This window comes from Mycteria americana, chromosome 9, assembly GCF_035582795.1.
Source record: "Mycteria americana isolate JAX WOST 10 ecotype Jacksonville Zoo and Gardens chromosome 9, USCA_MyAme_1.0, whole genome shotgun sequence".
Taxonomy (NCBI): Eukaryota; Metazoa; Chordata; class Aves; order Ciconiiformes; family Ciconiidae; genus Mycteria; species Mycteria americana.
In genome coordinates, this window is record NC_134373.1 from 40027137 (window position 1) to 40051705 (window position 24569).

The 24569-nt window shown below is 41.3% G+C and overlaps 1 protein-coding gene and 1 long non-coding RNA gene across 7 annotated transcripts in view; one reads left to right on the forward strand and one right to left on the reverse strand.

The window, feature by feature from the left end:
- Window positions 1–12556, reverse strand: part of QTMAN (queuosine-tRNA mannosyltransferase) — a 201614-nt gene extending 189058 nt beyond the window's left edge. For 5 of the 6 annotated variants that reach the window (XR_012777020.1, XR_012777021.1, XM_075511433.1 and 2 more), the window contains exons 1-2: window positions 12497–12555; window positions 9609–9692 (exon numbers count right to left, since the gene is read on the reverse strand). The gene's annotated coding sequence lies outside the window, so the exon portion shown is untranslated. Of the gene's footprint in view, window positions 1–9608; window positions 9693–12496 lie in introns of all 6 variants that reach the window. The other variant, XM_075511432.1, reaches the window with a different exon arrangement.
- Window positions 12557–13886: 1330 nt separating this feature from the next.
- LOC142414452 (uncharacterized) lies at window positions 13887–18496 on the forward strand. The gene is made up of 3 exons (XR_012777084.1): window positions 13887–15933; window positions 16487–16808; window positions 18163–18496. It is a non-coding gene; the product is annotated as an uncharacterized LOC142414452 (long non-coding RNA).
- Window positions 18497–24569: the final 6073 nt, after the last annotated feature.

Sequence of the window (24569 nt, forward strand, 5' to 3'; positions counted from 1 at the left end):
GATCTTAAACACAATGTCCAAGCTTGGACATGCAATTAAGTGTCCCAGAACTAGAAAACACCAGCTAGAAACCCAGAGCCATTTAGCTTGAAATCACACAGGAATTACTTGCGAGTACACTTGCAAGATGTCATCCTTACAGAAAAGCATCCAGTTAAATGACAAAGCGAGCACGGACTTTGCTGGCAACTCTCAGGACTCCCAAAGTACTCCCTCGTGCATTAACACCACATACAGTCCAAAACACCATCAATAAAACCTTTATATAACAGCATCCCACTAATTCTTCCAATTCGCTTTTTACATATATCCATATGTACAAAGACTTTACATGCGTACATGAAAACTCAGTAAAATAAAGCTAAGATGACATGAGCTGCAACACAGGATTTATTTTTTTTGAACTACAAGGAAGAATCAAACCAATATTTCTGTAATTTGTTTTCCCACTATTTAAAATGGTTTCTGTACACCTTTGTGAAATAAGCTGAGTAATACTTAATTCATCACAACATTTTTCAAACACTTATCACTACACACTGCTGATAAAGAAGCTTTCATCCTATAACCACTAAAACTTTTTCTCTCAAAGCAAGATATAAGCAGAGGCTTAGTCACTATTCACATCACAGAATTACGGAAGTTTTCAGAGCAGTTTACCAAAAATTTAAAAAATATATTATTTCTCAGAGCAAAATAATACATTGCATTTGGAAGATGTTTGCTCTCAGCACTGAATAACACTTGTTATACACCTGAAGGGGTTTCTTAAGCAAGCCAAATCTCCCCAGCAACACTGGGCTGTAACTACGCTTATCAAATCAGCTTCCCATGTGCTAAAAAAATGGAAAGCAAGAAATGAAGGTAGAGTCTTAATGTATCAACAGCTTCTTCTGATTTCATAGACTATATTAAAAGAATAAACATTGAAAATCCTGACCATACATTAAGGCAATTCTTACACCCAAACAATTTGATAATGTAACACTGTGTATCAAGCCAGTTTTTTCATAAATTATGATCTAAACAGAACACTAGTCAATTCACCAAAAGATATCAAAGATATCCTTTTATTACAAATGATCCGAGTATCCCCCTTGAGGCTATGGCTATCAGAAAGCATTTAGTTAGCTCCCAAGCCAATATTTTTCGTATCTGTTTTATTATGAAACTGTAACACATTTTCAATAACTTTTAGCTTTGCTATACAGAGCAACAAATAATTTCCCAGAACCCTTTGGAAAAATCTGACATGCGAAATGATTCTCTAGTCAACTTGAGTATTATTAAGCTGAAAAAAACGTATAGCAGATCATTTGATCATTGGAGGGAATGGAAAAGTATTGGGAGCTTCAGGACAGATGGACGAACTTCAGGTCATATAAAATACTACCAAGGCTGTATTTGAAGAAAAATGTGAAAGTTCGTGAAAGCGCCCCGGGTGAAAATACTTTGTGTTGCTAAGAAACATCATCCCTGATGATGGATGAATTAAATTGTCTCAGTTAGCAGACCCAACTCCAGGCATCCCTTGTTTACTAGTAGAATGTTTGCTTGTACTGGTAATTTATTTCAACAGCTACACACAAATAAGAAGCCCTACCTTTAAATGAAACTGAGAATTTCAAACTTGCATAATTAATGCTGGAAAACAGAATAGAGTTCACATCTTGAACAGAATTTAATAACTACATTTTCAAAGTTTACATTTTTAAGTGTAATATTAATGCATCCAAACGATTAAGAACTTATTTTAAGATAGTCTGCAATGAAATACGCTGTTCAACTTCCAAAATTACTCTATGTACAATCCAGCGAAGAATAAAACTTTTCAATTATTTCTACATACTGAACAACATAAATATTCACGTAATCAAATTTTAAACATCACTGAGAGAAAAGCATATTCATTTGTCATGTATTATTATGATGACACCAACATAAAAACTAAGCATGAAGGAAATAATGCAAACCACCTGCTTTTCTCATTTGGAGGTTGTCTTCATGTTTCATCCAGTTCCTCCTTTAATATATTACTTACAGGCTGCTTCTTTTGCAGAACATATTCGCGAACTTACAGCAGTGTATCTTTCCATTTCTGAAGTATGTGCTTTCTGTTGAACTCCCAGAGAGCATACCTGTTTTGCCTGCCGTGCACTGTATTAGTGAAGTCCTTTCAAAAGGCTATAGCTGGAGCAGAGGAAGGCCACCGGCATGCCTCTTCCCACAGGCTGCACAACAGGCCAGAGGAGCTCTCCTGAAAGGGGAAAGAAAAGCAAGCACATCTCACCTGGCACAGCCTTCAAGAGCAGGACGCAACAGCGGAGACAAAGCACAGCAAGCGAGGAGCCCCAACATAAGCAGGAGAGTCCTGAGATCAGGAAGTAGACATACGACTGCTGCTCAGAGATGATGGCAAAGGGCAGTTTTCTTAATAACCCGAAGAGGAATATGCAGAATTTTATGTCACCCCAGAAAGCAACGCGGTTGCTGCACTGAGAATAAACCAAGGGCAAAGACACATTTTGCAAGAACACACTTGGCAAAGGGGAGAATCATTAAAGAAAATTAATTTTAATTTGTCTGTTGGCAAGGCTGTGGGGTTTTTCTTCCTATTATTCTAGATCGTGTTCTAATGAAGTTTCCAAGCTAGAAGTACCAAGTTTTAGTACTGAAGAGTTCAGTTTAAGGAAAAAGGTGAAAAACCCTCGATAAACTGTTCTTTGGATCCCATCACAGCTTCCAAGTCAGAAATTACCACGCACAGTTATGTGGTGAGGCCACATACTCAGCTAGTCAATACACAGAGGCAACCATAGAGGCTCTTCTTCCCAAATAACGCCACCACAGAGAAGAGTTACCACCGGAGAGTGTGAGAAGAAGTATTTAATAATGATACCAATTTGGCTGCGCTATAGGAGATGTGCTTCCTGTGGGCCTCATAAGGAAGAGCTTTACAATCTAAGCAGAAGTATTTCAAAACCTCAAAGGACATGTCTTATCTGCACCACTTCTGCTTCTGGAATCCCAGAAATCCTGAAGACAGAAGGCAGATCAGACTGCAGCTTTCCTAGGCACAGATGTTGCAATCACATCTGCCTTAACTGTAAGCCATGGTCCTTGCTACTTTCCGACTCTCTAGCAGCACCTCTGAGTTGCTTGGTTTTTGGAAACGTCAGTGAAGAGGACAAGATAAAGTGTTTCTGATCACATCGGGTATACTAAAACACTAACATAAAAGAAAAACGCCTGCAGATTATGTTCCAAGCAAACAGCATGAAAGAAAAGGTTTTGAAGTAGAGATACCCTTTCTTCCCCTCCTCCCTTGTCTACATGATTCACAAAATAACACTTACTTCAAACAATGAGATTTGTTTGATCAAAGATTTTTTTTTTTTTAGCGTTCATGAGCAGCCATGAAGAATCACCATTTGTGTACAGACGCATCTCAAGTTACTCAGACACAGAAGCGTGCACAGATATAATTATCCGATTAATTACAGGTGATTTTTACACACCACTCCAAGGAACTGAACCACTAGTGACTCAGGTGTGCAGATCCATGTAAACATTCTCCAAGCTTTTTTTCTTTTATCTCACTAAAGATTCCCTCCCTAAACACCTACAGCTACAAGATGTCTGACAATTTGTCCAGTTCCAGGCTCCCCAGTACAAGATGGACACAAACATACCCAAGCAAGACCAGCAAACGGCCCCAAAGACGACGAAGGGGTGAGAGCACAACCCAGCCATTCTGCAACTCCATCTCCAAAGGTCGGGTCTGCATCAACATACAGATTTGCAGGACTCCGACTATAACACGCTTCTTCCTCTTAGCTCTCACATTATAATGCAGGCAGCATTTTCAGTACAGGATTATTTAATGTTTTCATTTATTACTTGGATGATGAACAATATACTTGCAAAATTTTGTAGTTACCTGGGAAGGGCTGCAAGCATTCTGGGAAGCAGAGTTAGAATTGAAAAAAGTAGGACTAAGTGATTAAGAACAGAACTGAAACTGGGGTTTTAATACTGAATTGAATGCAAAAAGTGAAAAATTAATTTGAATTTGTATTAACAGGAACATCATACGCAAAAGATGGTAAGATTTATTCTATTCATCACTGATACTGACTAAGTTTGTATATTATGTTCAGGTCTGGATACACAGATGTAGGAAACCTAGAAAAGCTCAGAAGAAAATCTAAGCAATCAGGGAAAGTTAAAGGGAAATGGGCTTGCTGAGTACAGAAAAAAAGATGAGTAAAGAAAGAGGGCGCAGGCTTCAAAATAGGTTAACAGCAATTACAAAAATGATGCTCATGTCCCACTACTGCAATATCCACAGCAGAAAAAAAAAACAAAAAACAAAAACAAAAAAACAAGAAGCTTAACAGGTTAGGAAAAAACTTAGAATAGTATTAGAAGAAATATGCTACCTCTAGGGATAGTTAAACAACAGATTAGGTTATGGAGGGGTTACACAAATCTTCACTGATTGTTTTTAAGACCTGGTAAGATGAACATGTCAGAAACCATCTATACATACCTGTCTGGCTTTACAATCAACACTATATACTCACGCATACAGTACAGGGCCTTAGCGTAAAGCGGATGACCTCCAGAGATCTGCGTTTCCTTTTCTAAACCTAAAGGCTGTACGAGTTTAGGCTCCTGCCAGGCAAATCAGCAGGTGACTTGACTGCTCCTTAGAGCTCCAAGCAGGCTTTTGATATCTCTTTTTCCTAAATAGCCAAGGCAGTCTGTGATTGACAATTTTCTATCACATCAAGCATGCTACCTTAAATATGAAGTATTCTGAATGATCCACCAGGGAAATAAAGTCAAAGTACAGAAAAGGCAACGGCAACCAATCCCAGGAATCCAGTCCTGAGAAGGAAATCAAAACTGGCAAATAGGACAAGGATGCACATCCCATTAGTACCTAGAAATAGAGGTAGTTATTTTTTGTTTCTAGCACCTACAATAAATAAGCCTTAATAAAAAGAAGTATTTAATAAAGTACTTGGAGAAATAAGGAGGGAAGGTTTGACGCTTCTAAGCTTATTTTCACAGCGGTATGAAAGGAAATGAGGTAGAGTCAGAGCTAATTCTCCTTATATAATTTCACATGGAATGATTAGTTCTGCCCCAACAGTAACAGCTTTCCAGAGGGTCCTACTTGTCGCCAAGATTGCATACAGATGCTCTAAGTGTAGCTTCCCTATTCTCCACTGACAACCAACTTAAAAGGCCAATATAATATTCATTTTACTATAGAATGAAACTCACAGCATGAATAGTAAAATAATGTCACAGCTACCATGAAACTGCAGTTGCATGTTGGGGGTTGTGACTTTTAAAAGTTGAATCATGAAACAGATTCATAAAGAGGAACATGCAAAGTAGCTTTCTGCTTTAGCAACGTCCTGTGGTCGGTAAGGATGTCTAAGAGCGGCATAAGCTGTGCTCTGACAACGAGAGGGCAAAGGCATGGAGGAGCCGTCGTGTCACATGCCCCTGCTGATTTTTTTTTTTTTAGAAGGCAGGTTTTCAATCATGACTGTGCTGAATGCCCCTCTCTCTTAAGCCTGATTAGGGAAGACATTCCACATGCATGGAGCTGCTGAAGGTGGTGGAATTCCGTAAGTCACCTGGGTCGCTTCTGGGTGAAATACCAATTACTGGCAATTCATCTCAACGAGGCCAACAAAAAAAACCCCTGTAAGAGACATCACTCAGCCCAACGGTGAACACATCACACGGACAATCCCAAAACTCTTTGCAAAAACTTGTAAAAGGTATTAGTACTTTTATAAAGCACTATAGTGTTTCATATTTAATCCTTGCATAGACACTAGTAGAAAAGCCATATTCAATTCCAAAATTGCTACTGCAAGTTCCAGTTCAGCTACTACTATTCCTTTAAAAAAAATATACTTTTATAGATACATATAAATATACATTTTTGCAGGGAGAGATAGCCTACCTTAGTAAATTTAACTACCAACAAAAAACTTAAATGACTCCCCAGAACAGCATGCCAAATAATGTTATAAGAACTTTAAATGTGTGTATTTTGCACTTACTAGCACAACCATATGTTTTACAAAAGACCTACAGATTAAATACAAAGCACACTATTAGTTTTAGGCACAAGAAGGACCAATTTTTTATGCCTAGCCAGAAAAAATTACTAATTAGGCCAGCACCACCCTACAGTCATTTCCACAAATCCTGCCTTTCCATTTAAATCACAACGAAAAAGAAAACCGACTAAATGATAACAAAAGCCTATACTTCTTGTTAAAGTTTTTTTAAAGCAAAATCAGGACAAGAAATTATTTTCTAAAGCCAACAACATGTTATTGTTTATTTGGAGAACTTGTATTTATCTCAAACCACACACAAAGTTATACCCAGAAATTTACTGTATTAAACTGCAATCCAGTAGACAGACAAGGTGAATGGCAAAACTTTCAACTGGGAAAATCACAAAACACAGAATTTCACAGAATACTGCTGGATTACTTATTCTGCAGTCATCCTGCAGCATATTCCCTGTGTAAACCTTGAAAACAATCAGAGTATAAAAGATGTGGTATGTCCATCTACTAGTTGAATTTTTGTCTTCTGAAATATTTGTATGTAAAGTAAATATCAAAGCAGAACGATATACAGGAAATATGTTAGGCATCAGATGAGGATCTGTACTTCAATTAAAAGATTTTAATTTTTAAAGGATGGAAATTATGGTGCTTCTGAGAAAGCACTTGTTTAATTATATGCACCAGGCAAGACATTTATAAAAAAATACCTTATTTTCACAATGCAACATGGACTTTATTCCTACTTTATTTACAAAAGTGTCACTCAGTAAGTAAACCACTATGAAAACAGAATCAAGATCCACATTGTCAAATAATCCAAAATAATGTCATTAATGCGCAACTCTCAGGCTTTTTTTCCCTCCAAACCAATCTGGCTGGAAAGAACAGGAAAAGGGTTATTTTTTTAAGAGCTAGTCCTAGACATGGAGCTATCTTCACTGTTCTTCCTCCCAAATATTCTGCCACTACATTCACATACCATCATTGCTTTACCTAATCAGTCCATTCTGACTTTTCAGCATTCACATACATTTACTCTTGCACTTATGCACAAAGCTTTGCAATATTCTGGAAGTTCTTTCATATAATGGCTTTATAACAGTTCTGTTTCTATTACCTAGGTTTTATTAGGCCTTAAGAGGAGGAATCAAAAATCTCAGTTCTCTGAAGGAGAAGCTTCTCTTTGTCTTTTCAGATTGAGAGAAATACTGAAAGGCAACAGCGAGGTCTTCATCCTTCATTCCAACACACTTGACCACTGAATTCTGCCAGGGTGAGTAATGCCCATCATGGAACATCAATTCAGTAAATCTTCCATCCCAGAGAAGGAATAAAAGACTGCATCATATTAAATCTGAATCCAACTACATAGGCATGAACTTAAGGGGAGTGGGGTTTTTTTTGCCACAATGACAGCTTCTAATAATGACTGTGAAAGAAATCTTGCACTCTGGATGGTCTTTCATTCATCAAGACCACGATCACCACGAGTTTTCTGTTGCCACAGGTATGGCCAAAATAACCTTTTTAAAGACCACTGTTGTTACCTCTAAGAGGAAAGCACTCCCACAGTATTTATGGCAATATCATACTTGTACCATTGAGCGTCATTAACATAGACAACCTGTTGCACAAACATGGCATCTGACTGCCCAAAAATAATCTTGGAACAAAACTGGCAAACAGCATGTGAGGCCACACTGGCCACACTGTTGTATAGACACAATACGTAAAGATGTTTTCAGATGCAAAGCTGATTAAATTCCTCTTTTTTTTTGTCAACCTAACATTACTTTTTTCAACAATTTTTTTACAACAATTCAGCGAAACTACAACAATTCAGCAAAATTAAGGTATGAACATGATATTAAATCCAGTTGCATCTGAAGTGCCAACGAGAAAACTTCCGCTAATCGCGTATGTATTAAATTTCACACATATGTTTGATTATATGTAAACCTACACACACACAAATATCTAAATCAAAGTTGCTTATACAGCACTAACTTACTTGGGATTTATGTGTCTCAACTGCTTCTGTTCTTTCTGTCTCTTAACCCTAACAAATAATTATTCAGGGGAAAAAAAAAACAAACCACACTTAGTGCCTGGCCTTGCCTGCTTTCCTCCAAGTTCTGCATTTCATCATTAATTTTACATATTTCATTGTTAATTTTAGACATTCCTCCAGTTCTCATTTGGACATCAAAGAGCTACTCATATCCAAAATACCCACGATCTGAAGTACTGGCTTCCCAACTTACTGTCATTTATAACTTGAAAAGATCTTTGATTTCTTGCCTACAGGAAATACTGTGGATCAAAAATCAAACATACATATATGCTCCATATATACACATATATGGGGTCCAGGATTTAGGATAATAGACTGTTTGGAGACATGGTTTTCAGATTTAGATTTCATACTGTCTGGTGCTTCACACATTTATTTTTACTCTCACATCTGACGTGCAGCAATATGGCTAGCTAAGGTGTACGTTTAAGACATACTTTGATATATATCTATTCGGAAGTGAAATTCACACTGGGGTATGTGGCCTTACAGCACTAAGGCACTGCTTCACCACTGCTAACTGCACCGCTTACTGACGGCTGGGGGCAGGAGAAGGCAGGCTCTCTAGAGCCCCTCGTTAACAATTCTGCCACCAAAGATTAAGATGATTTTCCTGCTTTACAAACTTGGTAGAGAACGTTTCTCACATACAAATGGAAAAAAAACCATGGTAGCCAATGTATTTCTAAAATGCCTGCTGCATGGGTTCCTAACAGCCTTGCATATATACTTAAGACTTTATTCTCCACTTTTGTATATTTTTTTAAATTAGTAATATTAGTAAGTTATACAACTAGTTCCAGACAATGAGAGACTCACTCTGTTCAAGTTAGCAAATCATCTGCCTTGGTTTTGTTACTGCTCCCACTACACAACAGCTTATGTCTCAAGCAGTAGCACACAAAAGCCCTCAAACAGAGCAGTCAACATTAAGGTTCCATTACTTATACCAGTATGACTAAAAATCAAACTTTAAAATATATTTTCAGTGTACTTCCTTACAACAGAATACAATTCTGTTCACACAGGAACATATATGTTATATATGTTTCTTCTGAGCACATAGTTTAGGACCCAATTTATATAGAAACAGCACTTTAACTCAATTATTTAACCAGGTAAGATAGGTAAGATCTCAAGTCTTTGGACAAGACTTCCCCGTTGCAACTGAAAGAAAGAGCTAATACGAGAGAATATTCCACATTAGATATTTGCTCATCAACAGCTGCAGGAGAAATGCCTTATCTCAATGGCTCTCCAATCTGAACTATATAGGACTGTATTATATAAACATATTCTGATCCTGTGAAGCCAAACAATGCTGTATATATATTTTATTTCTTTTTTCATAAGTTAGATTCCAGCTGGCCATACAAACAGTAAGGAATTCAAATACAGCAAATGCTTCTAAAACTACTGGCCTTCTCTACATCAGGAAGCGCTTGGTGTCATCACAGCTTACGGCAGCCATTCAGTTTTTGCCCAAGCAGTTTATTCCAGGAGCCCTGAGTGAAAGAAAGTACACTGGTAAAGTGCTGTTTTGATGACAAAAACGTTTATTTAGAAATTCTCACCAGTGCAGCATACTGGTCAGGGACCATAAACCTTCACTGCTCTGATCAAAACAGGAAATAACAGAAGACCATGCTGCAGATTGGGTCAGAGGCCTAAAATGCTCAAGGCATGTGGCTCTTCTCTGAGCTATGGGCAACGTCAAACGCTGCCGTCGTAGGGTGTAGAAAACATTTATAAAAAGCTAAACCGGGAACTTTTTGTTTTCATATTCTCAAATTTTATTGAGCAGAAATGTTTGAGGATAGTTTATTACTTTTACCGGCCACTCTAAAATGGGCCGCCAGCCAAACAGGTCTTTAAAATATGTCTATATTTTAGTTTTAAAACAACATTAAGGAAGTTGTATAACTTTTACATTAGAGTCTAAGTGACTTAGCAGCAAAAGCGACACGTTACAGCTGTAATGCGGGCACTTTCCAAGCCACGGGCACAACTCACAACAGTACCACTCGCACTTGGTACTGACCCTAACCCAGCCGAGACACCCATGGGGGTTAATTAACAGGTGTTTAACCCATGGCAAATCCCGAAGGACTGAAATTTAGGAGATGTTTGCTGGTATCGTACAAGGGATTCACGTGGCAAACACCTTCCCTCATTCAGGCTAAACTCTGTGGGACACGACCAATCCACTTTGTGCTGTTCTTGCCTTCACGGGGCTTTACTGCACCACTCCAAGCACAGTAATTGACAGTAGTTGTAACAACACTACAGCATGAGAATTCAAATTGTGCATTTCTCAGTGGAGGGAGGAATTTTGTACCATATTTGTAAAGTACCAACACCTTGAGCTGGACAGTGGGTTTGCTTCCTGGGTTTTACCACTGCTGTTGACCGGACAGCTAATAATTAGACTGGGAAACCATTCAGAAAGTTTGTCAAGACCGAGGTATTGCACTACTGAGAATGATCCTCACCTTTTTATATGCGGTAGGCATATAAATCCAAAAAAAAAAACCCTAGCACTGTATTAAAAAATCCTGCCCTTAACTGATTTATGCAATCTGGATTCATAGCATTTGAACTTATGTCAGAAAGTATTCTTCCAATGTATTTTACTACACCTGTGGACTTTCACAAAAAAAAAAAAAGATGAAGCAAGAAGCAAAAAAAAAAAGATTAAGCAAGAAGACTCTACATTAGGTCTTGAAAGCTCCAATTAAAATTCAATATGGTACTTTGTATGGAGGTTCCTTACATAAAAACCCTGTCATGGTTAAGATTTAAGGTTAACCAGGTTAATAGAGTCCAATAAAATAGCTCTATTTAATTATGCCAAACCATTGTTATAAGCCACACTAAAATCCACTACTCATCTCTACCTGACTATTGGGCTCAACTCTGAATCATGGTAATGCGCACCCGCTTCTCGTCAACCAGAAAATCCTACCATAAAGTAAGCTTCAAACTCTTTCCCCCGCTTCTTAAAAAAAAAAAAGTGCATGCATTTGCACCTCAAATGGTTTCTTTCCTCCAGTCTGCTACTCCAATCATCACACGGTCATGTGTTAAAAGATTTGTGCAGACCTGCCAAGTCTCATTCATCTGAGACACACTTTCCTAAAGTTGGGATGCGTTTGCAAAGTATATTTAAGCGGCCCCTCTGCTCTGAAGTATTCCGTCACGTGGCGGTTTTAGCTTAAAATAATTTTAAAAAAGTCCTAAAATCTACACATTTTGCAAAACTGAAGTTTATGTTTTTGTTTTCCTTGTTCTATAAAGCGTGACACTATGTCACCACAAAGGTTACCATTTTTCCTGACAGTTTTACCAGCAGAACTATTTATATATATTAACGTTTTAATTGCGCCAGAGTGGGACTTAGAATGAAAGTGGGTTCAAATTTTGTAGCTCACTTCGTAACTGCTTATGAAAAGCAGTCCCTGCCCCGCACAGCTTGTATTAAAAAAAAAAAATAAAAATAAGAGTTTCTTTGGAAAATAACCCACACAGACGCATTTTAAATGCTCAGGGCCCCAGGGGGCTGCGGCGGGGCCGGGGCCTGACTGAGGCCCGGCGGGCAGGGCACATCCTTGACGACGGCTGCCCCGCAGCCACCTGCCCCGAGCCGGCCTCAGGAGAGCCAGGCCCGGCCAGGCCGCGCTCCCCTCCCCGGCTGCCCCGGGCCCTGCAGCCCCGCGTCGGCCGGCGGCTGCCCGGGAGGACCCCGGGGCAGGGGGCCGGAGGCTGCCGGCAGGCCCTGCCCGCCCCTCCCGGCCCCGCCAGCGGCTCCGCGGGGCCGAGGCGCGGGCAGCCATGTTAGGGCGGCCCGGGGAGGCGGCACCCCGTGCCGGCAGCGGCCGCCCCGCCGCCGCGACCGCTGCCCGGGGAGCGGCCCTTTCCCGCGGGGGCCGCCGCAGGGCCCCCCGCTCCGCAGGCCGCCGCAGGGCCGCGCGGCCATCTTAGGGGGGCCGCGGCCACGGCTGCCCCCACAGCGCCGCCCGCGCCGCAGGTGCCGGGGAGCCACGTCAGGCGGAGCGCGCAGCCCCGCGTCCGGCGGCGGCGAGCGGCTCCCCTCGCCTCCCCCCCGCCGAGCGGAGCGGGCTTGCCGGGCCGGGCCGGGCCGGGCCCCCCCTCTCCTCCCGCGGAGCGCCGGCCACCGCCGGCCCTCGCCCGCGTCCTCCTCGCCCGGCCCCGGGCCGAGCGCCCGCCCCGCCGCTCCGCGCTGACCCCTTCCCTCCCTCCTGCCTGGCTCGGGCGGCCCCGCTCCTTACCCCACCCAGAGGGAGCTCACCTCCTCCTCCTCCTCCTCACTCCCGCCTGGAGACCGTCGGCACCGACGCGCCGGCGTCCCGGCCCCTCCCTCCCCTCGGCGCGCAGCAGAGCCAGCCTCCCCCTGCCGCCAGCCGGGCCCCCTCCTTCCTCCGCCCGCCGCCCCGCGGCCCAGGGCCCGGCCCCGCCGCGGGCCGCTCGCCCCCGGGCCCGCCGCCGCCCGACGGACCCAGCCTGCCCGCGGGGCGAGGGGCCCGCGCCCGCCCGTCGGCGGCGGCGCTCGGGCAGCCCCTTGCATCAGCGGGGGCAGCTCCCCGGCACCGGCCGAGCAGAGAGGCCTCCCCGCCGGGCCTGCGGGAGCTCGCCCGCCGTCCGGGCCCCGGCTGCTGGGCCGGGGAATAAAAAGAAGAAAACTGAGCGGAGCAAAGTGACGGAAGAGGAAACAAACCCTTTGCAGTGGTGCTGCGGTGGCCGCAAAGCAAGCAGCGGGGCCATTCGACAGAGTTCGGGGATGGGTGGGAGGAATAAATAACAAGGAACTGTATACCAGGTGTATACCTAAGGGAAAAAAATAACACAAAGATGTTTTCCTGAGAGAAGCAGATGAAAGGAGAGAAAATCAGGGCTGTTACCAGTTAGATATGAGTAGGAGGTGTGTGTTTTTCCCCTGACAAATCAAGCCTTCTCAGGTGGTGTAACTCCTGGGAGAGGCCGGGCAGCTGTCAGGGTTACAGCCTGGTTTGTGAACCCTCTTCTTCGGCCACAATGAATAACAAACCTCTCCAGCAAAACTTTTCAGAGGAGGAGTATTTGTCATGCTGACTCAGTTTAGCGTGGTGCTGTCTTTGGTATGTAGATGTAAACTGGTTGCTGTTTTTTTTTTTTTTAATAGGAAGTCAAAATGAGTAATATCTAATGGAGTGACAAAGCAACATTTCCAAAGAATACAGCTGTGAGAAGCATCAAGACCAGGAACTTGAGGAATTATGTATTTTTTCCTACTCTGGCTAACCAGTTATTATGAAAGAGTGACGAGAAGGCTGATTTGCATGAGAAATACCCTTAGGATAATGCAACGTTTTGTTTCACAATTTTCAAGGTTCAAAAAGCTTAGTAAAGTTGTTTTCCAATAGTTTTCCACCTTCCTGCACCTCTGAATTCCTGATTATCAAGCTATGGAAATGCCAAAATGTCACAAGGCAGGCAGTTCTTCCTGTTATTTTTTTACCCAGGCAGAAGTCGTAAGACCTGAAAATCTTCTAGTATTTATACTCACATTATAAATAATTTTATAAATGCAAGATTTTGTCTTTCAGACATTGTCAGACAGGGTGAGAGATGAGGAGACCTTCAGTCCGGCTGAATAATTTGCCCCCGGCATGTGCTGGAACGCAGACAAACAGGATGTTTTATCCCCAATTTATGGATAGAAAAATTGAGGCAAGGAAGTGAAGGCATTCATTTTTCAAGTGTAGAAGTGCTCATTTGTAAGCAGGCAATTTAGGCTTGAACTTTTTTTTCCCTTTTTTTGAGGAAAAGCACCGTGTATATACAGTTCCCATTGAAATTACACTTGAGGCACCCAAGCAGAAAGACTTTGGCCATATTCTTTTGGGGTCCCCCAGCCCTAATCCCATGTTCTAATTGGCCAGTAATCTGTGGACAGATATTGTAACAGTTCCTTTAGAATATTTTTCTACTTCTCACTCATTTGCATACTAATGGCATAAAAATAGGCACTTCCTGCCAGTAATTAGTTGGAGCCCAGAATTTAAAGAAAGAAAAAGACCACAGCATTATGGTAGACGGATGGTACTGAGGAAGCTGCAAAAAAGAGTCACTTCTCTGGCGCTCAGAGAGTGCCTTTAATTTAGAGTTCAAGGCTGGCAACTCTGTTACCTCTGTGTGACAGGGATTAACTGTTTGCTTGGCCTAATAACTTTGCCTCTAATGAGCCCCTCTAACTTTTTTGATGGCAAATCACTCTATCTGTCCTGCACCCAGTCTTGCTGCTGTAAAGGTTTTTCTTTTTTTTGCCTTTTTCCCAGAAAGAATAATGCTAGCGGTGAAGTCTGCACCGTGAGCGTAGTTCCTCGTGGAGCACCGTGACTCAGGCCAGCGCGGTCTGCTCCAGGGTTCTTCACCTAATGAGGCACTGTGCGACTCATAACCACATCGAGTCATGTGAAGCTCTAGGATAAAACAGCCTGTTAAGAGCTGGAGAGGTTGGGGTGTATATATGGGGTTAGTTGACTTCTCACGTGTAGGTCATAGACTTGAATGCGAACCAAGTTGGTGATAGCTCAAATTTTCCCCGTATGGCAGGAACGTAGGTAGCTTTTGTTTAACATATCGGCTTTTTCAGTCAAATATGTAGCAGAAGAGTTTTCTACGTTGTAGAAATTTCTCCGTGGCTACTTTACTGGTAGTATCTATGGCAAGGTGAAACATGAAAGCCTGGAGTTACCCATCCAACCCTGAAGAACGGCGATAACTTCAGTGAGACAGGGAAAGTGTATTTTGCTACTTTCATTCCCCTAACTTCTCTGGAGATAAATAATACAGATTACATTCTCCAGGGCTATCGAACTGACACCTTCAGCAAAGAACTAAATGCAGAAACTCTTCGCATTTCTTCTCCTACTTAGAAGAAATTTCAGCAATTACTGTTTGCCGTCTACGATCGGACAATACTGATCTCCAGCAATGCAATTTAAAAGCTCATTAAATGAAACTACAGTTAATTATATACCTTGAACTTATTTACCTATTCCAATAGCAAAGTAATTATTAATGTATTAATCTCTCTAATACATTGACTGTAACTATTAGTTTCTTTAGAGCCGCTGCTCTCAAAGAACTGTGGGATGGACACAATCAATGAGGTCTGTACTCCTTAAAGTTAAGACTTGCACTGCAGCAGTAAATGTTTGGTCCCCTTAGTGGGATCCAGAATGAAAGTCAGATATTTAGATCTTCTAGGGAATGCTTGAGGAGAGTTTATGCTCTTTGCAGACATGAAATAACCTACGGCAAATTAAGTCAACACAATCTTTGCATCAACACAACTGCGTCTGCCCAAGCAGTCTTGAGGGAGCAGCAATGTCAAACAATTGGAGTGACTCTTTACATGACCTGTGAGACTGCAGCTGCAATGAAAGGCTAGAGTGTGGAGAGGAAGCTCCTCCATCCCGTCGACATTAACCATGGAAAATCCTTTTCCAAGGGCAGCCTTTTGTAGCTGCTCCTTCTCTGAGTGAGCAAGGCTGCAGTTTGCATTGCAGCCTAAGGAGTCAAGCACTCTCCAAGGAAGTGGAAGATTTCAGTTGAAAATCTTTCACCGCTTGGTAGGAATCAAAAATAGTGTCTCCCCTGTCTCGTGACGGGCTCTTCTGCCCTGGGTCAAGAGGTGGAGAGAGGAATGAAACTTTCGTGGGGGCTGACGCTGAGCTAGTGAAAGTAAGCCTGCGTCTGCACCACTGTGATCAGCGTGCTCAGTGGGGAGCATCCTCTTGGTTTCAGACTCCACTAGAAAAGCCTTTTCCACCTTTCTTACACCTTTTCATTTCCCTTTCCCTCTATCCATTCCGCTTTGTTGCTAATCTTAATGTCAAGCATGTATGAAACTGTGTTACGTTGTGCTGAACTTAGAAGTGAAATTGTGTCACTTGTTTTTTTGTCTTTCAAAGCAAACCTTGTGAAGTTTGTATCCAGCAGAACTATATTACCGGAAAGTATTTTCCTCAAAACTTTGAGATTCTAGCTTATTGAAGCTCAGATCCCTAAGATGATTGGGTCTATTCCATTAGTAGATTTATAAAGTGTGCAGACTGGGTAAACAACACTGACAGCTTGGGGAAGTGTATGCACCTGTTTATTAAAAAGACGTTAACAAGGGCAAATCTAAAATAAGAACATGTACCGCAATCCAATTTTCAGCAAATTTTTATGCATGCCTACACTTAAGGTTACCAATGTTATTGGCAATTTCTCTCTCTCTTTTCTCTCTCAGAAGTACACGGCAACTGATGAGCATGGAGCATCTGTGGCAAAGGAAAAAAACACCGTCTTCAAATTTTGAGGAGCAAACATGACCCTTTCTGTTTCTACTGTTTCCCACCCACATTCAGTTAGTGTAAGAGAAGGAGGAAAATGAAAAAAAAAAGCAGAAATATTTTCTTTGCATGGAAGGACCGAAGAATGTATTGTTTTCTCAATCACAAGCAAGCACTTTCATCACCATTTTTGCTCTACATCATAAGTGACAGCGAGTTTTCTATATTTTACTGGTATAACTTAGAAGAGGTCACATTTCTAAAAGTCCTTCTGCGGAAGTGAGTCTTCTGTTTGGATGTATGCAAATTCTACAGGGCTTATGCAACTTGTAACTTGCAGATAGGTATAAGCATATGCAAAATGGAGATTAAATATGTATATGCAAGTTTGCAGAATTAATCAACCAAGAATGTACAAAAACTACAAATGCTTTGTTGAAATTTGGCTCTAAAAAGATTTGTGAATTAGCCTTCTATAGCAGCTTTCACTCAAGGATGCTAAATACACTTCATTTTTATTAATAATTAATAATTCATAAGATTTATATGATAATATTATTCCCTCAGAATAGCATTTAAAAATGTATCCCGATCTTGCGAGGACCTGTCAGTACGTATGCCTATTCACAATTGCTGTGGTGGTGCTTTTTACGAGTATAAAACGCTGCCAACCTGGAGCCCCTCCAGGATTAGAACTTAATCCCCAAAGATATGTAAGTGCTACCATCTCCATTTTCCAGATTGAAAACTGGAAACTGCACGGGTAAATGCATGCAAGTTTACGCATAAGGTTAATAATAAAGAATCAAAATTTAGGCTCCAAACTTGTGAAGTGTATTGTAAGGACAGTTACTATCCCTTCTCGGAGTCCCCTTCATGTCAGTAGTTGATATGAATGTTATTGAAGACAAATCAAAGCCCTGGACCTGACTGCGAGTCCAACGTTTCAGCGTATGGCCAGATGAGCCATAGCGTACATCCCTCAAACTCGACTGATCACTTCTGTTATCATGAACTGAAGCGAAGGGTCTTTGAATGGTTCTCACTATACAGGAGGCAAAAAAAAGCAGTGTTTTACTTCAATATACCTTTTACTGAGGCTGGGTACAATAGGATGTGATTATTTTAGGAACATTAAAAATATCTACTATCTTCCTCCCATGCTAGGTAGAATAGTAGTCTCAAGTATTTTTGCTTTGTAATTTTCTAAAACGAAGAATTCTGATTTAACCAAACCTCTTCAGAAGGAAGCTGACTGATATTATCTTACTTCCCTCTTTTCTTATTGTGGAATTGTTGAGAGAATGCCAGTTGTTGCTACTTGTCATCACAACTTTCTAGTCCATAATATTGCTCGTTAAAGACAATAAATATTAACCAGAAAACTACTTAAAAACAGACCAGTATGCAGAATTTGAGTGCGTAGGTAATAACACAATGACAATATAAATCTAGGTTTGCACGCGTTACTTAATTGTACACACACACGTGCGCACACACACACAAATCGTACCTTCTGAAAAACAATTCTTTATTTGTCTGCATGGTATTTATTCAGCAAAATTTTAAAAGACTTTTTGTTTCTCAGATATTAAAGTATACAAGCGAATGGACACCTCTGCTTCTCTTTCAGGGGCCTGCGGCAAGAGTCATTGGCACAAGGTATTGCCAGAAGTGGGAAAAGTGGGGATTGCAGTATGAAATGCGATGCCAAGGTTGACGATCGCTAAGATACTTTGGACTCCAAACAGAAGGCCTATTTCGTCCCACGTGCATGGTATTAAAAGTGTCTAAGGTACCGTGTTTGCCTCTGAACTGGGTGAACGGATCCTGAGGCCAGTCCTCCCAGCGATGGCGTGTATTAAGGGATCCGCACAGGTTTCACAGCTGCACAGCGCTGAGTTGCTCTGCTAGGCGTGAGCTAATGCACGGCTGATTTCTCTCTGGGGGGCACGTTGATTCTGGGTTTTAGAGGGGACCCTTTCAGTATTCCTAATGATGTTTTTGGCTACAAAGCCTGGCAGCGTTATAGAGTTGTTGTGGACTCTGACACCAAAGAAATGTAGCCTAAAGAGCTGTGGCAAAAGAATTCGTACCACTGCTGCCCACTACTTAAAAAGGCAAAGGTATAAGTACACCCAAAGAAAAATAAATTCGGGCTCTGTGAGCAGATTAACAAAGCTGTTTGCTATTATGGACAAAAGCTGCAGGGAAAAAAACGAAGAGGAAATGGGCTGTATTACTGTGAGTTGGCACAGAAACGAAATACCAGGCTGCAATTTATGTATAGTAATTGTTCACGAAGCATTCTTTGGGTTTTGATAGTGACTCATTGTGTTCTTTGTGACCTTTGATGTACAGGATGGGCTGCTAGAAGACAGAGGAAGCCACAGTAAGAATATAAAACTTTATTAACTTAAGATTTTGTTGGTTTGTTTGGGTTTTTTTTTTATTGCTCACTGATAGGTAGTATCTCTGGAAGAGACTACCAGAGACATTTACCTTGAGCCCTCATGGTTTTTGCCATCTCTCCCAGGCTTTTGCAGTTGAAAAAACAGTTCTGGTTTAGCTGAAAAATAGCTTTGGTTTTAAAAAGGAAATTTGTTAAACAATTGCTTGCTGACGTTGATTACTGAGTTCTGACAAATGAGATAACTGATTGAAATACTATTGTGTTATTAGCCCAGGTAATGAGAGGTGAGGCCCTGCACTATACAGGACAGACGGAAAAGTTATTGAGAAGGTATTCTTAATGAGTGAATATTTTATGTTTTAAAGAAAATTACGGAAAAAACCTTCCATAGAGTCATCAGAGTTGACACAACAGACTCTTCAGCACCGTTAAGTACCATTATGTAAATCCACGGCGATGTAAGCCAGACACTGTCAGGTTTGATACGCCCCAAATTTGACCTAATTAGCCATTTGGTTGTTACTTTTTTCAAAGTGTGTGCAACTCAGCTCGGTTCAGGATATAGATGCTAATTGAACGCGTAACCTACAGGTGCTAAAGAATTCTTACAAAAGAAGGTCTATCCTATTAGGAATGCAAGTCAAGGCTCAGGGTCATCGGCTCGGATAGTGGGGATGGGAACAGAAATCCCATCTACAGCTCTCTTCACATCACCGTTTTATTTCCAGGAGTGAAATTCAAATCTGGAATAATGCAATCTAAGAGATATTTGCCAACTGAAGCCACTCCAGCTTCAGTCAGTCGAACAGGGAAAGAACGTTTCCTTAAGCTTTTAAAAACCTGAGACTATATAATGCAAAGCCTGAAGTGGTTTACTCTACCCCGCAGTAACAAACGTACTCCTGTGCAAATCCCATTTGAAATTTTCTCTTGTTCCTAGACCCTCCGTCCAACATCCAGCCTGCTAATTTGTAGGTGATTGCCGCCGCGTGGCTTGCTCCAGGTTTGCCTTTCACGTTTCCCATCTCTGTCCGTGTGTCCCCAGCCTACGATCATCTCCTTTACACTCAGGTCCTCTTCCCACCCGTTTGACAAGCAGGAATATAATAACCTTTTGTCGTGACTACACCTTGGACCAGATGCCTTAATGTAAACACTCTATCTCTTCTGCTGTTTCCCTGCAATCCCCTAACCAAAATGAAACGAGATAAAAAGAGCTGCACAGCCTCTGAGTTTCCTGGCTTTTATCTTTTTATACCAAAGCCTTTGTGTTAATTTTGCATAGCTATTTTTACATGAGGAATAATATCCTGAATTACTGCTATCACGTGCACTTAAGAATCCCACCTCACCGTCCTCAAGTCATCTGGCAACCTGATAGTGTTTCCTGCTCCTTCCCTCACATCGGCGCTGCAGAGAGCCTTGCTAAAAGTTTCACATCTGAAAAAGCAGATGATTTGGCAACACCTTCCTATAGATATTTCTTTTTTAGAAAAAAAAAAAAAAGAAATGTGCCTGTCTTTAAGTAAACTTTTCTTTCCAACTGTTCTTTTTTGTCAGCTTGCCAGCTCGACTTCTAGTATTGTTCTGCGGAGATTGCTGTAAGGAAAAATGAAAGAGAAGAGAAAGGTAGAGAACTGGGGGAAAGGGAAAAAGGGTTCAGAGGGCATTTAAAGCCTGGGGAGCCTAGCATGGGAAGGGAGATAGGCTTAGGAAACAGGGAATAAAATGGTGGAATGAAAGATAAAACAAGAACATAAAGGATAAGGGATTAGAGAGATAAGGAGTTCAAGAGATGAAATGTGAATAAAGGAAAACAAGAAAAATAAGGATGAAAGGAAAGAAGTGACAGGAGTAAGACATGTAAACAATTAACTAAGAAAATATTCTGTTTATTTCAGTGAAAGGAAATTATAGTATCTTTATTATACTCTGGTTTACTAGTTCAGAGGAATTTTTCAAACTAAGAGCTGACATTTGGGTAGTATTACTGAACAATGATAAATATAAGCCTTCCAGTTGTTGAATTAACCAATTCTGAATTTGGTTAATTAATATGTCATTCAGGCAACTAAAATTTGGATAAGACAACAAAGCAATAAAAAAAATATTAACAGCTGCAATCCAAAGTGCAGATCTGGAAGAACTCTTCACAATATTTGCAGTTACTTCCATCAGTTCAGCGATAATCACTCCAGCACAGAGGGACCAGCTCGCTGACGCTCTGCTGCAGATTAATACCAGAGCTGAGAAGTGCAAAAATACTTGAAATCAGTGCTGGGTTCAAGTTTCAGCATTGTCCACTGACCAGCAGAACATTTGCTCAAGATCACAATTTGTCTGTAAAAGTGTTTCACAGTATTTTTTTTTCCCCCATCTGGGTATTTATAAAGTGTTACCAGGTCTCAGTTTCTGCCTGTTTTGCCTGAGCTGTTCACTTAGGTCACATAATGTCGTGGAACCTAGATAATATTGCTTGTTTTCCCTGATTATCTGAACATATATCATCATGAAGCTGAAATTTAGTCAAACCCCCACTCTTTTTTTTTTTTTTTTTTTTTCAGAAAGGCTACGTATAGGCTAATAGGCAACATCAAAAAACCCAAACATTTTGTCATTAGTTTCTGTGCTTGACTCTGGTAAGGAGTCACCAGACATCTTATTAACTAGTTTAACCATCATCCCTCCCTTTCCAATACCCTTAAACTTGCATAAAATAGTTGAGATCTATAGGGAAAATATTCCTTGAGGTCAGTTACTCGGCATATAAAACCTAAAGTCTGCATATTCAGGAAAGGAAATTTTGAAGTGCTATAATTTGCTAGTTAACAGAAATCTCATTATTTTATATTTTTACATATTTTGGCAAGCAGTCATTATGCCACCCACCTCTTACCAGGTTTTTCTTTCCTTAAAGTCCAAGGCCTTTCCTGCTTTGGCTGACTGCGCATCCCCATATCCCTCCCCAACGTGCAACAGAAATGTGGGGCTATGGAGGGTAACCCTGGAAGCACCATATAGCATTCTAGAGATGGGACACGCCTTTTACACAAATACTGTGAGCAAACAAAAATTTACAGCTCAGGAAGTTGGGAGGTTTAACTTTCCGCATGGGGACCCCTCTTTACGCTTGTATTACAACCTCCCTTCCCTTTCTCTTATGCAGAAAGACCCTTTGGAAGGTCATGCACCTTCTGAAGGTGCCCTGAGAAGCGGAGCCAGAACAAACAGGGTCTTCTGCTCCACAAAGGGCCGGGCATCAGCAGTCAGTGGTGAAATAATTTTTTTTCTGTCCACCCTCTTTCTTGATTTCTTTCTGATGGGATGAGATGCGGGTTGAGCTGCAGCAAGTTTCCGTCAAAGCACAGCGTGTCCTTTGGCTGCTGCAGACACATGCAGCTCCACAGGCTTCTGAGCAAGTCTTGGGCTGTCGTGAAGGTTTTTGAAGATACAATCAAGGTATTACATATCCCTTTTCCTCATATTTGGTGGGACAATCCCCCAACAGGATTTATTCCTCCAAAGCATCCACAGAGAAGAAGAGAAAATGAAGTCTCTAATGAGTGCTGGTCCCAATTCTGGTGCCATCCACTCCTGTTAATTCTGTCAGAGGGGGAGAAATTTTAAGATTTAAATGTTTTGATTTACTACAAAGCATGAGTTAGTTGATGGAAAACTGGATTTGCTTAGAAGCAGAAAAAACACATTAAAACAACCCTAAACCACCCCTTGCATCCAACCCTATGAACCCAAACTGAGCAGCCTAAAGCACCTAAGAACTGTAGGAGGTAGTCGTGTGTTTACAGAAGGACCCAAGCCCTAGGTCCTCTGCCGAAGTATTCGAGGTGTCACAATGAGAAACCACCGGTAACAAACAGTAACTTAAGCATCCTAAATTACATTCTGTAAAGTCTCAGTTTGCCAAATGCCTGAATGAAAAAGGATGTGAAAGATAGGCTCTCCTTCATTCTAATTCAACCCAGATTCTGGGATTATCTGTTAAAAATAGGACATTTTCTATTCTCTAATAATAATAATTTTCCATAGACAGCTGTTGATGTGCCCATAGGTTCACAATAGCTCTTTTTGCAGTGGATTGTAATAACAATTTCTTCAGCTATGTCTTTGAATTCAGAGCTGTACGAGCTATTCACAGTGAACACTTTAATCAGTGAATTTCAGCTTTTATTCTGACTGTAAATTGTTACAAACGTTACACGCAGACATGTGATATAAATAATCTCTGCCCCGCCGGTTTGTTCACAACATGTTTTTGCTGCGGTGTTTCAATATTCATTATTACCGTTGCACAACTGTTCACCTTGGTTGACCAGTGTTGTTTGTTCTGGGAGGGAGGCAGTAACCGAGAGGAAATGCATGTTGCGGAGCCGTTATGGTCCGATGGATAAGGTGTGCGCAGTTAAGTTACGAGGAGTGAGATCACGAGACTACAGAGGTTTTTAGGACTATTTTAATATTTCCTTTCCAGTTCCCTTGACTCAGACCTTGCTTGTAACATCGCTATGAGAACAAAGAGGCCACTTGAACATTAGAGGCTGAGGTCAAATTGAAAATTAATGATCTCTTATCACATTCAGACAAAGCTCCAGCTGCAAAGGGTGGGGTTGGGTGCTTTTCTGGTTTATTTAATTGCCACTGAATCAGGGCTCTGAACAGGGCTTGCCTAGTCAGAGCTGCAAAAGATGAGCTCACATGCCATTTTCCAAGTCCCTTAGCCGCGCCCATGCCAGAGCCTGGCCTGGCAATCCTTTACGTGGCTGGTATCTTCAGTGAGAGCAAACGGAGTGCAAGTTTAATATCTTAATGAAACAAATGTCAGGCATTTGTTTTATATCAATAAAACATCTTTGGCATAAACCTCAGTGAAAAACAAATTCCAAAAAGGTTGTAAATCAGAATTCAGCTTTCAGTGCGCTAAAATGTGTGTGTGAAAAATGATGCTGAAGAGCCAGCTCTATCCAGACTAAATCGTTTGGCAATGTCCTGTCAGTGCAGGAGAAAATGGATGTAATGTGCACATATGCACAAGGAGTGACTCAGAATGATGTACAAGTGTTACTGTATCTACTCCAAAAGAAATACCTGGAAGTCAGGAAATAAGGCTCTGCAGTTCAGCAGATTTATCTGAGGATAGATGTTCTGGTTTTGAAACTCTGGTTTTTCCCCAGAGTGCCGTAAAGATGTCTCATGCAAACAAATACAGTCTGGGTCCACCGATATCTCTGGGACTATTGCACAAACTATAGTTTTATTTGGTATTTATGGGAGAAGAGTTTCAGGATAAAACATGACTGCTAGCAGCTTAAGGACTGAATAGTAGATTGATATCTGTAGCTCCTGGAGCAAGACCTGTAGCCTAAACACACACTCATTAATCTATATGTAAGTCCAGGCATTTCCTTAAGCAGTCACAACAGTTTAATTGCCTATGAATATTCATATAAATGAGTTTTGTTTGTAAGAAGGGCAGCAAACTCGAATACTTCTACCAATCTGTATTCAAGCGGAGAAATCATCTGAAGTCTCCAGTTTCCTGTTTATAAGAGTTTGGGCTGCCCAGACAAAACAGCAGCAGGAACAATAGCACAGGGCTTGGATGACTTTTA